This window comes from Symphalangus syndactylus, chromosome X, assembly GCF_028878055.3.
Source record: "Symphalangus syndactylus isolate Jambi chromosome X, NHGRI_mSymSyn1-v2.1_pri, whole genome shotgun sequence".
In the NCBI taxonomy this organism is placed as follows: domain Eukaryota; kingdom Metazoa; phylum Chordata; class Mammalia; order Primates; family Hylobatidae; genus Symphalangus; species Symphalangus syndactylus.
In genome coordinates, this window is record NC_072447.2 from 157,787,786 (window position 1) to 157,804,177 (window position 16,392).

General features: G+C 38.0%; 1 protein-coding gene across 4 annotated transcripts in view; it reads right to left on the minus strand.

Annotated features, from left to right (window-relative positions):
• TMLHE (trimethyllysine hydroxylase, epsilon) overlaps window positions 1–16,392 on the minus strand; it is a 95,110-nt gene that overhangs the window by 68,037 nt on the left and 10,681 nt on the right. For 2 of the 4 annotated variants that reach the window (XM_063634656.1, XM_063634658.1), the window contains exon 2: window positions 13,201–13,362. The exons of the other annotated variants lie outside the window; for them this stretch is intronic. The gene's annotated coding sequence lies outside the window, so the exon portion shown is untranslated. The remainder of the gene's footprint in view (window positions 1–13,200; window positions 13,363–16,392) is intronic. 4 annotated transcript variants of the gene reach the window in all.

A 16,392-nucleotide genomic window follows, 5' to 3' on the forward strand; every position in this document is an offset into this window, starting at 1 on the left:
CACTCATAGGTGGGAACTGAACAGTGAGAACACTTGGACACAGGGTGGGGAACATCACACACCGGGGCCTGTCATGGGGTTGGGGGAGGGGGAAGGGATAGTATTAGGAGATATACCTAATGTAAATGATAAGTTAATGGGTGCAGCACACCAACATGGCACATGTATACATATGTAACAAACCTGCACGTTGTGCACATGTACCCTAGAACTTAAAGTATAATGAAAAAAAAGAAAAGAAGAAAGACCATCAAAAAAATAAAATAAATAAAACCATCAGCTCTTGTGAGACTTATTCACTATCATGAGAACAGCATGGGAAAGACTCACCCCCATGACGCAATTACCTCCCACCAGGTCCCTCCCACCCTCCCACAACATGTAGGAATTCAAGATGAGATTTGAGTGGGGACACAGCCAAACCATATCAAGCACTATTCACAAAGGCAAAGGTATGGAATTAACCTGAATGTCTGTTAATGGATGACTAAAGAAAATGTAGTACATATGCAAAATGGAATACTCTTCAGCTATAAAAAATAATAAAATTGTCTTTTGCAGCAACATGGATGTAACTGAATGCCATTATTTTAAGTGAAACAACATAGAAACAGAAAAGAAAATGCCATATGTTCTCACTTATAAGTGGGAACTAAGTAATGTGCACACATGGACATAGAGTGAGGAATGATAAATATCAGAGACTTGGAAGGGTAGGAGGGGAGTGAGGGATGATAAATTATTTAATGAGTACAATGCACATTATTCAGGTGATGGTTACCCTAAAATCCCAGACTTCATTACTAGGCAATATATCCATGTAACAAAACTACACTTGTACCCCATACATTTATACAAATAAAAAGAGGAAAAGAAAAAATTCACAATGACTTTCCAGCAACAGATCCCAATCAAAAAGATATTCACAAAATCCCAGATAACAAATTGAAAATACAAATTTTAAAGAAGCTTAGCAAGATAAATGAGAAATCTGAAAAACAAAAATAAATCAGAAAAACAATTCAAGATATGAATTAGAAATTTTCCAAATAGATTTTTTTTTTAAAAAGAACCCAACAAAAATTCTGAAACTGAAGAATTCATTGAATAAAATATAAAATACATTTGAAAGTTACAATAATAGATTAGGTCAAGCAGAAGAAAGAATTTCAGAACTTGAAAACAGGTCTTTTGAAATAATTCAGTCAGAAACAAAAATAAATAAAAAAGAATTAAAAAGAATGAGCAAAACCTTCATGACATTTGGGACACCATAGAGTGATCAAATCTTTGAATTATCAGTGTTCTCAAGGCTGAAGAGAGAACAAAATGATGGAATCCTATTTAATGAAATAATAGGTGAAAAATTCCCAAGTCTAGCAAGAGACTTAGACATCCATATGTCTATATGGGGCTCAAACATCCCCAGAAATACAATGCATAAAGGTTTTCTCCCCACCACATTATAGTCAGTCTCTCTAAAGTCAAAGATAAAACAGGATTCTAAAAATAGCAAGAGAAAAATGTCTAGCCACCAATAAAAGAACTCTCATCAGACTAACAGCAGATTTCTCAGCAGAAGTCTTACAGGACAGGAAAGAATGAGATGATGTATTCAATGTCCTGAAAGAAAAAAAAAAACTGCCAGCCAAGGATATTATCCCTAGCAACGTTTTCCCTCATAAATGAAGGGAAATTTATGATTTCCCTCATAAATGTAGTCTTTTTCAGAGAAGCAAATGCTGAGAGAATTTTCACCACTAGATGAGTCCTACAAGAAATGCTCGAGTCTTAAACCTGAAAGCAAAATGACAGTATTTACCATCATGAAAACAAACAAAAGTATAAAACTCACTAGTAAACCCTACACACAAATGAGGAAGAGAACGGACTCAAATGATACCACTACAGAAAATCACCATACCAAAATAACAAACAATAAGAGAAAACAAAATGAATAAAAAATATACAAAACAACCAGAAAACAACAATATAAGAACAAAACCTCACATATCAGTGATAACCTTGAATGCAAATGGACTAAATTCTCCATTTAAACATATAGACTGGCTGAATGGATTTTAAAAACATGGTCCAACTGTATGCTGCCTCCAAGAAGGGCACTTTACCTGCAAGGATGCATATAGACAAAGGGGGATAATGAAGACATTACATGCAAATGGAAACTGAAAGTAAACAGGAGTAGCTATACTTAGATAAAACAGACTTTAGGTGAAAAACAGTAAAAAGACAAGGTCATTACATAATGGTAAATTAATCAAGCAAGAGGATATAAATTATATATATATATATACGCACACATATATATGCTTTATGAATCTGTGTGCTCCATGAAAATAAACAAAATTTTTTGTATGTTTAGAGTACATATATGCACTCAATCCTGGAGCACACAGATTTGTAAAGCAAATATTACTAGATATAAAGGGAGAGAAAGACTCCAACACAATAATAATGGGGAACTTTAACAGCCCACTCTCAACATTAGACAGATCATCTAGACAGAAAATCAACACAGAAACATTGGATTTAAACTGGTAAACTGGTCCTTAGACCAAATGGACTTAACAGATATTAAAGAACATTTCTGGCCAGGCACGGTGGCTCACACTTGTAATCCCAGCACTTTGGGAGGCCGAGGTGGGCGGATCAGGAGGTCAGGAGATCAAGACCACGGTGAAACCCCGTCTCTACTAAAAATACAAAAAATTAGCCGGGCGTGGTGGCGGGCACCTGTAGTCCCAGCTACTCGGAGAGGCTGAGGCAGGAGAATGGCGTGAACCTGGGAGGCGGAGCTTGCAGTGAGCCGAGATTGTGCCACTGCACTCCAGCCTGGGTGACAGAGTGAGAGTCCATCTCAAAAAAAAAAAAAAAAATTTACACACACAGACTGTACATGATGCCATTCATGGTCAAGATAAATGTAAACAAATATAAAGATGCAGTATTAAATCACAACTGCATAAAATTTACTGTAGTTATACTACTATAATAATTTCATAGACACCTCTTGTTGCCATTCTGGGTGGGCTCAAGTATTATGAGTATCCACTTAAAAAGCTGTGTGATGCTAATTATCTCCACAAGAGCAGTTCATGTCTGCAGTAAATTGCATATCACAGTAAGAAGTGATCTCTTATGATTCTCACATATTTTTCATTGTATTTAGTGCAATGCCATAAATCTTAAAACATCATGGGATCCATACAGAGTGCTACTAGTGATGTTGGAAGTGCGTCCAAGAAGCAGAGAAAAGTCATGACATTACAAGAAAATGTTTAATTACTTGGTATGTACTGTAGATTGAGGTCTGCAACTGTGGTTGTCCACCATTTCAAGATAAGTAAACCCAGTTAAGGACCATTGTAAATAAAGAAAATTCATGAAGCTGTGGCTGCAGCTATGCCAGCAGGCACAAAAACCTTGTACCTTTTGTGAAATACCTTTTTATCTCATATTGAAAGTGCAGTTTTTATATGGGTACAGGATTTCTATAAGAAAGGCATACCTATAGATTCTAATATGATTTGAGGAAAATTGAAGTGATCATATGACAAGATAAGGCAAACGAAAAGGTGAAGGATCTAAAGCTGGAAAATTTAATGCCAGCAAAGGATGGTTTGACAATTTCAGAAAGAGGTTTGGCATTAAAAATGTTAAGAGAAGCAGCTTCTACTGACTAAGAGGCAGCAGATGATTTCTGAGATACCATTAAGAAAATCACCGAAGAGAAAGGCTATCTATATGAACAAGGATTTAATGTAAATAAATGTGCCCTATACTGGAAAAAAAATACCACGAAGGACATTTATTAGTAAGGAAGAGAAGTGAATATCAAGATTTAAGGCAGGAATGGATGGGCTAACTCTACTGCTTTGTGCAAATGCAGTCAGGTTTATGATCAGGATTTTCCTTATCTACAAAGCTGCTAATCTCTGAGCTTTGAAGAGAGAAGATAAACACCAGTTGTCAGTATTTTGATTGTAAAACAAAGCCGGGACAACAAGAAACCTTTTTCTGGATTGGTGCCATTGATGCTTTGTCCTTGCAGTCAGAAAGTACCTTATCAGTAAGATACTGACTTTTAAAGTTCTTTTGATATTGGACAATGTCCCTGGACACCCAGAACCCCCATGAGTTCAACACCAAAGGCGTTTAAGGGGTCTACTTGCCTCCAAATACAATGTCTCTAATTCAGTCCCTAGATCAGAGGGTCATAAGGGCCTTTAAGGCTCATTACACCCAGTACTCTATAGAAAGAATTGTCAATGCTATGAAAGAGAACCCCAATAAAGAGAACATCATGAAAGTCTGGAAGGATTCCACCATTAAAGAATTCCCCCATTTGTATCAAAAGAAAAAAATGAGGCTATTTTGACATGACTCATTCTTAGGAACCTCAGTCAGTTGCCCAATACACTGTCCCCTAAATGCTGACATTATCTAATACTTTCAAGGGTTGTTGTCCAACTTCTCAGAATTTACTCTTCAAAATATGTTTGTCAATTCCCCAATCTTTTGGCGCCTCTTATGTTTTCTGTAGTTTCCATAATTCCTGACAGTGACTATACTCAGGAATACATTTATTCTACGTATATGAACTCATTGAAATAGGCTCAGTGTTTCTTTTTTTTAAATTTTATTATTATTATACTTTTAGGGTACATGTGCATAATGTGCAGGTTTGTTACATATGTATACATGTGCCATGTTGGTGTGCTGCACCCATTAACTCGTCATTTAGTGTTAGGTATATCTCCTAATGCTATCCCTCCCCCCTACCCCACCCCACAACAGTCCCCGGTGTGTGATGTTCCCCTTCCTGTGTCCATGTGTTCTCATTGTTCAATTCCCACCTATGAGTGAGAACATGCGGTGTTTGGTTTTTTTGTCCTTGTGATAGTTTGCTGAGAATGATGGTTTCCGGCTTCATCCATGTCCCTACAAAGGACATGAACTCATCATTTTTTATGGCTGCATAGTACACATGAAAAAATGCTCATCATCACTGGCCATCAGAGAAATGCAAATCAAAACCACAATGAGATACCATCTCACGCCAGTTAGAATGGTCATCATTAAAAAGTCAGGAAACAACAGGTGATGGAGAGGATGTGGAGAAATAGGAACACTTTTACACTGTTGGTGGGACTGTAAACTAGTTCAACCATTGTGGAAGTCAGTGTGGCGATTCCTCAGGGATCTAGAACTAGAAATACCATTTGACCTAGCCATCCCATTACTGGGTATATACGCAAAGGATTATAAATCATGCTGCTATAAAGACACATGCACACATATGTTTATTGTGGCACTATTTACAATAGCAAGGACGTGGAACCAGCCCAAATGTCCAACAATGATAGGCTCAGTGTTTCTTAAGCATTTTTTTACCTAAGCTAATACAAGTTGAGTATTCAAAAATCCAAAATCTGAAACATTTTGAGCACTGACATGAGCTCAAAGGAAATACTCACTGGAGAATTTTGGAATTTGGATTTGGGGATTAAAGATGCTCAACTGGTAAGCATGTAATGCAAATATTCCAAAAAAAAAAAAAATCTGAAATGCTTCTGGTCCCAAGCATTTCAGATAAGGAATACTCAACCTGTACATTCTTCAAAATAAAATCCTTTTCAAAAAAAAAAAAAAGATGCCATTATTGTTATAGAAAAAGGCATGAAAGCCATAAAGCCCCAAACAATAAATTTCTGTTGGAGAAAACTGTGTCCAGATGTTGTACATGACTTCATAGACTTATGACAGAGCCAATTAAGTTAATTATGAAGTAGATTGCACATATGGCAAAAGCAGGTGGAAGGGTGAAGGGTTTCAAGATAGGAATATTGGAAAAGTCCAAGAGCTAATAGATACCATGCCACAGGAATTTTAAAATTTTAAAATGACGACTTGATGGAGATGAGTGCTTCTGAACCAGTGCCAGATTATGAGGAAGAAGACATAGATGAAGCAGTGCCAGCTATAAAGACACATGCACAAGTATGTTTATTGCGGCACTATTCACAATAGCAAAGACTTGGAACCAACCCAAATGTCCAACAATGATAGACTGGATTAAGAAAATGTGGCACATATACACCATGGAATACTATGCAGCCATAAAAAACGATGAGTTCATGTCCTTTGTAGGGACATGGATGAAGCTGGAAACTATCATTCTCAGCAAACTATTGCAAGGACAGAAAACCAAACATCACATGTTCTCACTCATAGGTGGGAATTGAACAATGAGAACACATGGACACAGGAAGGGGAACATCACACTCCAGGGACTGTTGTGGGTTGGGGGGAGGGGGGAGGGACAGCATTAGGAGATATACCTAATGCTAAATGATGAGTTAATGGGTGCAGCACACCAACATGGCACATGTATACATATGTCACAAACCTGCACGCTGTGCACATGTACTCTAAAACTTAAAGTATAATAATAATAATAATAATAATAATAATAAAAGAAATTGACACTAGACAATATGGAAGAAGGGTTCTGATTATTCAAGACTGCTTTTTTACTTCTTTTACAATATTGACTTTTCTATGATATGGGCACTGAAACTAAAGCAAATGGTGGAATAATTGGTACCATATAGGAACATTTTTAGAGAAATGATAAAGCAAAAAATACAGACAGAAATTATTATGTTCTTCTGTAGTTACGAGTGTTCCTGCCTCTCCTGCCTCCCGTTCCACCTCCTCCACCCCTTCCACCTCTGCCACTCCTGAGACAGTGAGGTCAACCCCTCCTAGTCCTCCTCCTTCTCAGCCTACTCATCTTCACATAAGAATACAGTATATAATATGTATAACATAAAAAGTATGTGTTAATTGACTGTTTATGTTATCAGTGAAGCTTCTGGTCAATAGTAGGCTATTAGTAGTTAAGTTTCGGGGAATAAAAAATTACACATGGATTTTCGACTGTGCAAGAGTCAGAAGCCCTAACCTCCACATTGTTCAAGGGTCAACTGTACTTCCATATTATACAAGCTCTTCCTGAGAACAAATAAAGAGAAAACACTCCCATACTCATGTTTAAGGCAAGTATAATCTTTATATCAAAATCAAACCAAGACAACACACTTACAGACCAATCTCACTCACAAACATGCTTGTCAAGAACACAAAATATATTAGCAGAGCAAATCCAAGAAAAAAAGTAAAGACATGAATTATCATGTTCAAGGTTGCTTAAATTTTAGAAAATATATTATAGAATTCAACAAATTAATAGGTGATAGAGGCAAAACACACTCACTTCAGTATGTTCAGAAAAAAATAGATAATGTATCCATTCACAATATTTAAAAAGTCTCTCAGTAAATTAGGCATAGAATGGAACTTCCTTAGCCTGTTAAGGGGTACGAAAACATAACAAACATACTTAACAATAAGATATAAAAGCATTTCCATTTAGTGAGACAAAAATTGATACAACCATGTTGAAAATGAGTTTGACATTTTTTATCTATTAGAGTTGAGGATATGCATATACTTTATCCTAAAGTAGTGGTTTTCAACAGGCATCTTGCCACCATCAACAGGCATCTTGCCATGTCTAGGGAGTGTGTTGGAAATGTGTATGGGGCAGATTGGTTATCACAATGATTGGAGGGGAATTATTGACATTTAGTGGCATCAGAGATATTAGGCATCCTGAAATGTTCAGGACAGTCCCAGGCAATGGAGAATCCTGCCTAAACTTTTTAATATTAACCTTGACATGCCTACAAATGAAAAACCTGTTTATAATTACCAGAGCCAGAACCTACCTCCTTTTGTTACACATAAACATGGTATTTTTGCATGAATTTACTATATACTGAATTTTCTAGGAATAACACTACCAAGTAAATTGAGAGAACAGTATATTTTCTTTTGTTCAGAAACTTATCCAAAATTATTGTTTTAGAAAATCATGTCACCAATGATAATTACACTTTGTGGTATTATATTTGTAGCTGTCACATTCATGGCGATCAATGTATAGGTGTAAATATTTGGCTACTTCAGGTAGTCATGTTTCAGCATTTACATATTTAAATACATTATTATAAATCACTCGCATTTAATTTTTCCTTTAAATTCTAGTTAGGACATTGTGCTCATATTTTAAATATGTGTATAGGTAGGTTATGCTATCTATGAATTTCACTTCTGGTTAATAAAGAAATTGGTACAAAATATTTGTTACAAAAAGGGAATTGGTAGAGTCTTTCAAGATGGCTGGCTAGAGGCACAAGACACTTGACTCCTCCACAAAGAAGAACCAATCAACTGGGAATGACCAACATCACAGCTGACAAAAGTTGCAATACTAGTTGAAGCAAATGAGACCAGCCTAAAATTTAACAGAGTAATCTACTGTATGAGACAGCTATACTGGGCTTTAAATAAGGTCCTACATATCCCTAGGGGTCTCCAAGTCTGTGCACATGCTCGGGAGAAACTGAACAGTGCCTCACTTACCTACTAGTCTTTGCCTAAATGTGAGGTGTTATACAGTAGCAAGTAATAGCGAAGGTAGATTTCTAAACTGCGTGAATCTGGAATGTATGCCCCAGCCCACACATGGATACTTTCAGCAAATTGTGGAACCCTCACTGGCAGAAGGTGTTTAAGCATAACATATGAACAATCACTGGATGACCACTAAAATGTGGCCCAGCAGTGACCCCCTGGAAGCTAGCATAATAACAACAACAACCAAAAAAATGAGTAAAAACATCAGAGGCCACACCCTGTGGGGGAGGCCAGAAGGCAATGGAATAGCAAAATGCTGAAAGAAAAATACCCAAAATTTTCAGGTAAGAATTCTATATCCAGCAAAATTATCCTTCAAAAATCAATGTGAAATAAAGAAATTCCACAATACACAAAGACAGAGAATTCATTGCTAACAGACCTACCCTACAAAAAATACTAAAGTCCTTGAGCTAACAGGAAATGACATCAGATGGTAACTTGAATCCATAGGAAGAAATAAAGAGGATTAGTAAAGGTAATTATGTAAGTAAACATAAAAGAGAAAATACATACTTTTCTTACTTTCTTTTAAAGGAAAACTACATAAAACAGTATTTTTAAAACTGTGTTGTTGGGCTTATAACATATTAAGATGTAAAATATACTGCATTAATAGCACAAAGGATAGGTGGAGAAAACTTCCCTGTGTTGCTGAAATTAAATTATTATTAATCTAAAGTAGGTTATTTCAAGTTGACATACATATTGCAATCCCCAGAGCATTCAATAAAAAAGCTCTAGAAATTACAGTAAAAACATCAAAAAAGGATTTAAATGGTATGCAAGAAATTAGCTACATAACATAAAAGAAGGTAATAAAGGAGAAACAGAGGAACAAAGAAGTCAAGAAACATTAATGAAATAAATGAATAAAGGCAGATGTACATCTATAAGTATAAATGGGTTAAACAGTCCAATCAAAACATAAACATTGTGAGACTGGATGAAAAACACACTCCAAGGATATGCCATCTACAATAATGGAAAAACACACTTTAAATGTGAAGACATAAAAAGGTTAAAAGAATAAAAGAATGAAAAAATTATATAAAAGAAAGAGCAACCATAAAAGAGCTGGAGTGGTTGGACTAATATCTAATATCAGATAAAACAGAATTTAAGAAAAACATGTTGGAGGGTGGAGCCAAGATGGCCGAATAGGAACAGCTCCGGTCTACAGCCCCCAGCATGAGCGACGCAGAAGACGGGTGATTTCTGCATTTCCGTCTGAGGTACTGGGTTCATCACACTAGGGAGTGCCAAACAGTGGGTGCAGGACAGTTGGTGCAGCGCACCGTGTGCGAGCCGAAGCAGGGCGAGGCATTGCCTCACACGGGAAGCACAAAGGGTCAGGGAGTTCCCTTTGCTAGTCAAAGAAAGGGGTGACCAGACAGCACCTGGAAAATCGGGTCACTCCCACCCTAACACTGTGCTTTTCCAACGGGATTGGAAAACGGCACACCAGGAGATTGTGCCCCACACCTGGCTCGGAGGGTCCTACGCCCATGGAGTCTCGCTGATTGCTAGCACAGCAGTCTGAGTTCAAACTGCAAGGCAGCGAGGCTGGGGGAGGGGCACCCGCCATTGCCCAGGCTTGCTTAGGTAAACAAAGCAGCCAGGAAGCTGGAACCGGGTGGAGCCCACCACAGCTCAAGGAGGCCTGCCTGCCTTTGTAGGCTCCACCTCTGGGGGCAGGGCACAGACAAACAAACAGTCAGCAGTAATCTCTGCAGACTTAAATGTCCCTGTCTGACAGCTTTGAAGAGAGTAGTGGTTCTCCCAGCACACAGCTGGAGATCTCAGAACAGGCAGATTGACTCCTAAAGGGGGACCCTGACCCCCGAGCAGCCTAACTGGGAGGCACCCCCCAGTAGGGACAGACTGGCACCTCACTCGGCCGGGTACTCCTCTGAGACAAAACTTCCAGAGGAACGATCAGGCAGCAGCATTTGCAGCTCACGAAAATCCACTGTTCTGCAGCCACCGCTGCTGACACCCAGCCAAACTGGGTCTGGAGTGGACCTCTAGCAAACTCCAACAGACCTGCAGCTGAGGGTCCTGTCTGTTAGAAGGAAAACTAACAAACAGAAAGGACACCCACACCAAAAACCCATCTGTACATCACCATCATCAAAGAACAAAAGTAGAAAAAACTACAAAGATGGGGAGAAAACAGAGCAGAAAAACTGGAAACTCTAAAAAGCAGAGTGCCTCTCCTCCTCCAAAGGAATGCAGCTCCTCACCAGCAATGGAACAAAGCTGGAAGGAGGATGACTTTGACGAGTTGAGAGAAGAAGGCTTCAGACGATCAAACTACTCCGAGCTACAGGAGGAAATTCAAACCAATGGCAAAGAAGTTAAAAACTTTGAAAAAAAATTAGACGAATGTTTAACTAAAATAACCAATGCAGAGAAGTGCTTAAAAGAGCTGATGGAGCTGAAAGCCAAGTTTCGAGAACTACGTGAAGACTGCAGAAGCGTCAGTAGCTGATGTGATCAACTGGAAGAAAGGGTATCAGTGATGGAAGATGAAATGAATGAAATGAAGTGAGAAGGGAAGTTTAGAGAAAAAAGAATAAAAAGAAATGAACAAAGCCTCCAAGAAATATGGGACTATGTGAAAAGACCAAACCTACGTCTGATTGGTGTACCTGAAAGTGACGGGGAGAATGGAACCAAGTTGGAAAACACTCTGCAAGATATTATCCAGGAGAACTTCCCCAATCTAGCAAGGCAGGCCAACATTCAGATTTAGGAAATACAGAGAACGCCACAAAGATACTCCTCGAGAAGAGCAACTCCAAGACACATAATTTTCAGATTCACCAAAGTTAAAATGAAGGAAAAAATGTTAAGGGCAGCCAGAGAGAAAGGTCGAGTTACCCACAAAGGGAAGCCCATCAGACTAACAGCTGATCTCTCGGCAGAAACTCTACAAGCCAGAAGAGAGTGGGGACCAATATTCAACATTCTTAAAGAAAAGAATTTTCAACCCAGAATTTCATATCCAGCCAAACTAAGCTTCATAAGTGAAGGAGAAATAAAATACTTTACAGACAAGCAAATGCTGAGTGATTTTGTCACCACCAGGCCTGCCCTAAAAGAGCTCCTGAAGGAAGCACTAAACATGGAAAGGAACAACTGGTACCAGCCACTGCAAAAACATGCCAAATTGTAAAGACCATCGAGGCTAGGAAGAAACTGCATCAACTAACAAGCAAAATAACAAGCTAACATCATAATGGCAGGATCAAATTCACACATAACAATATTAACTTTAAATGTAAATGGGCTAAATGCTCCAATTAAAAGACACAGACTGACAAATAAGGAGTCAAGACCCATCAGTGTGCTTTATTCAGGAAACCCATCTCACGTGCAGTAGACACACATAGACTCAAATAAAGGGATGGAGGATGATCTACCAAGCAAATGGAAAACAAAAAAAGGCAGGGGTTGCAATCCTACTCTCTGATAAAATAGACTTTAAACCAACAAAGATCAAAAGAGACAAAGAAGGCCATTACATAATGGTAAACGGATCAATTCAACAAGAAGAGCTAACTATCCTAAATATATATGCACCCAACACAGGAGCACCCAGATACATAAAGCAAGTCCTGAGTGACCTACAAAGAGACTTAGACTCCCACACAATAATAATGGGAGATTTTAACACCCCACTGTCAACATTAGACAGATCAACGAGACAGAAAGTTAACAAGGATACCCAGAAATTGAACTCAGCTCTGCACCAAGCGGACCTAATAGACATCTACAGAACTCTCCACCCCAAATCAACAGAATATACATTTTTTTCAGCACTACACCACACCTATTCCAAAATTGACCACATAGTTGGAAGTAAAGCTCTCCTCAGCAAATGTAAAAGAACAGAAATTATAACCAACTGTCTCTCAGACCACAGTGCAATCAAACTAGAACTCAGGATTAAGAAACTCACTCAAAACTGCTCAACTACATGGAAACTGAACAACCTGCTCCTGAATGACTACTGGGTACATAACGAAATGAAGGCAGAAATAAAGATGTTCTTTGAAACCAACGAGAACAAAGACACAACACACCAGAATCTCTGGGACACATTCAAAGCAGTGTGTAGAGGGAAATTTATAGCACTAAATGCCCACAAGAGAAAGCAGGAAAGATCTAAAATTGACAACCTAATATCACAATTAAAAGAACTAGAAAAGCAAGAGCAAACACATTCAAAAGCTAGCAGAAGGCAAGAAATAACTAAAATCAGAGCAGAACTGAAGGAAATAGAGACACAAAAAACCCTTCAAAAAATTAATGAATCCAGAGGCTGGTTTTTTGAAAAGATCAACAAAATTGATAGACCTCTAGCAAGACTAATAAACAAGAAAAGACAGAAGAATCAAATAGATGCAATAAAAAATGATAAAGGGGATATCACCACCGATCCCACAGAAATACAATCTACCATCAGAGAATACTACAAACACCTCTATGCAAATAAACTAGAAAATCTAGAAGAAATGGATAAATTCCTGGACACATACACCCTCCCAAGACTAAACCAGGAAGAAGTTGAATCTCTGAATAGACCAATAACAGGCTCTCAAATTGTGGCAATAATCAATAGCTTACCAACCAAGAAGAGTCCAGGACCTGATGGATTCACAGCCGAATTCTACCAGAGGTACAAGGAGGAACTGGTGCCATTCCTTCTGAAACTATTCCAATCAATAGAAAAAGAGGGAATCCTCCCTAACACATTTTATGAGGCCAGCATCATCCGGATAACAAAGCCTGGCAGAGACATAACCAAAAAAGAGAATTTTAGACGAATATCCCTGATGAACATTGATGCAAAAATCCTCAATAAAATACTGGTGAACTGAATCCAGCAGCACATCAAAAAGCTTATCCACCATGATCAAGTGGGCTTCATCCCTGGGATGCAAGGCTGCTTCAACATATGCAAATCAATAAATGTAATCCAGTAGATAAACAGAACCAAAGACAAAAACCACATGATTATCTCAATAGATGCAGAAAAGACCTTTGACAAAATTCAACAACCCTTCATTTTAAAAACTCTCAATAATTTAGGTATCGATGGGATGTGTCTCAAAATAATAAGAGCTATCTATGACAAACCCACAGCCAATATCATACTGAATGGGCAAAAACTGGAATCATTCCATTTGAAAACTGGCACAAGACAGGGATGCCCTCTCTCACCACTCCTATTCAACATAGTGTTGGAAGTTCTGGCCAGGGCAATCAGGCAGGAGAAGGAAATAAAGGGTATTCAATTAGGAAAAGAGGAAGTCAAACTCTCCTTGTTTGCAGATCACATGATTGTATATCTAGAAAACCCATTGTCTCACCCCAAAATCTCCTCAAGCTGATAAGCAACTTCAGCAAAGTCTCAGGATACAAAATCAATGTACAAAAATCACAAGCATTCTTGTACACCAAAAACAGACAAATAGGGAGCCAAATCATGAGTGAACTCCCATTCACAATTGCTTCAAAGAGAATAAAATACCTAGGAATCCAACTTACAAGGGATGTGAAGGACCTCTTCAAGGAGAACTACAAACCACTGCTCAATGAAATAAAAGAGGATACAAACAAATGGAAGAACATTCCATGCTCATGGGTAGGAAGAATCAATATCGTGAAAATGGCCATACTGCCCAAGGTAATTTATAGATTCAATGCCATCCCCATCAAGCTACCAATGACTTTCTTCACAGAATTGGAAAAAACTACTTTAAAGTTCCTATGGAACCAAAAAAGAGCCCGCATCACCAAGTCAATCCTAAGCCAAAAGAACAAAGCTGGAGGCATCATGCTACCTGACTTCAAACTATACTACAAGGCTACAGTAACCAAAACAGCATGGTACTGGTACCACAACAGAGACATAGATCAATGGAACAGAACAGAGCCCTTAGAAATAATGCCACGTATCTACAACTATCTGATCTTTGACAAACCTGACAAAAACAAGCAATGGGGAAAGGATTCCCTATTTAATAAGTGGTGCTGGGAAAACTGGCTAGCCATATGTAGAAAGCTGAAACTGGATCCCTTCCTTACACCTTATACAAAAATTAATTCAAGATGGATTAAAGACTTATATGTTAGACCTAAAACCATAAAAACCCTGGAAGACAACCTAGGCAATACTATTCAGGACATAGGCATGGGCAAGGACTTCATGTCTAAAACATCAAAAGCAATGGCAACAAAAGCCAAAATTGACAAATGGGATCTAATTAAACTAAAGAGCTTCTGCACAGCAAAAGAAACTACCATCAGAGTCAACAGGAAACCTACAAAATGGGAGAAAATTTTCACAACCTACTCATCTGGGAAAGGGCTAATATCCAGAATCTACAATGAACTCAAACAAATTTACAAGCAAAAAACAAACAACCCCATCAAAAAGTGGGCAAAGAACATGAACAGATACTTCTCAAAAGGAAACATTTATGCAGCCAAAAAACACATGAAAAAATGCTCATCATCACTGGTCATCAGAGAAATGCAAATCAAAACCACAATGAGATACCATCTCACACCAGTTAGAATGGTGATCATTAAAAAGTCAGAAAACAACAGGTGCTGGAGAGGATGTGGAGAAATAGGAACACTTTTACACTGTTGGTGGGACTGTAAACTAGTTCAACCATTGTGGAAGTCAGTGTGCCGATTCCTCAGGGATCTAGAACTAGAAATACCATTTGACCCAGCCATCCAATTACTGGGTATATATCCAAAGGACTATAAATCATGCTGCTATAAAGACACATGCACACGTATGTTTATTGCGGCACTATTCACAATAGCAAAGACTTGGAACCAACCCAAATGTCCAACAACGATAGACTGGATTAAGAAAATGTGGCACATATACACCATGGAATACTATGCAGCCATAAAAAATGATGAGTTCATGTCCTTTGTAGGGACATGGATGAAACTGGAAAACATCATTCTCAGTAAACTATCGCAAGGACAAAAAACCAAACACCGCATATTCTCACTCATAGGTGGGAATTGAACAATGAGAACACATGGACACAGGAAGGGGAACATCACACTCCGGGGACTGTTGTGGGTTGGGGGGAGGGGGGAGGGACAGCATTAAGAAATATACCTAATGCTAAATGACGAGTTAATGGGTGCAACACACCAACATGGCACATGGATACATATGTAACAAACCTTCACATTGTGCACATGTACCCTAAAACTTAAAGTATAATAATAATAATAAAAAAGTTATAGAAAAAGAAGGACATTTTATAATGATGAAAGGTTCTATTCATCAGGAAGATATATAACTATAAACATATACACATCTGACAACAAAACTCTCCCCAACTAATTCTATGAGGCTGGTCTCTGACATCAAACAAAACAAATACAGTATAAGAAAAGAAGCCTACAATTCAACTTCCCTTATGAATACAAATGCAAAATTCCTTAACAAGATGTTAGCAAATCAAATCCACCAGTATTTCAAAAAGGATTATATATCATGACAGAGAGAGATTTATTCCAGGAAGGCAAAGTTTGTTTAACACCCCCAAATTAAGGTAATACCCTATGTTACATTAGTTAATAATGTATCGTGTAGAATAAAGGATAAAAACCACATGATCATTTCAATAGATGCAGATAAACCATCTGACAAAATCTAACACTCATTCCTGATCAAACATAAAAACTTAACCAATTAGTAAAACTTCCTCAACCTGATAAAGAACATCTATGAAAAATGAAAAATGCACAGCTAACATCACATTTAGTGATGAAGGA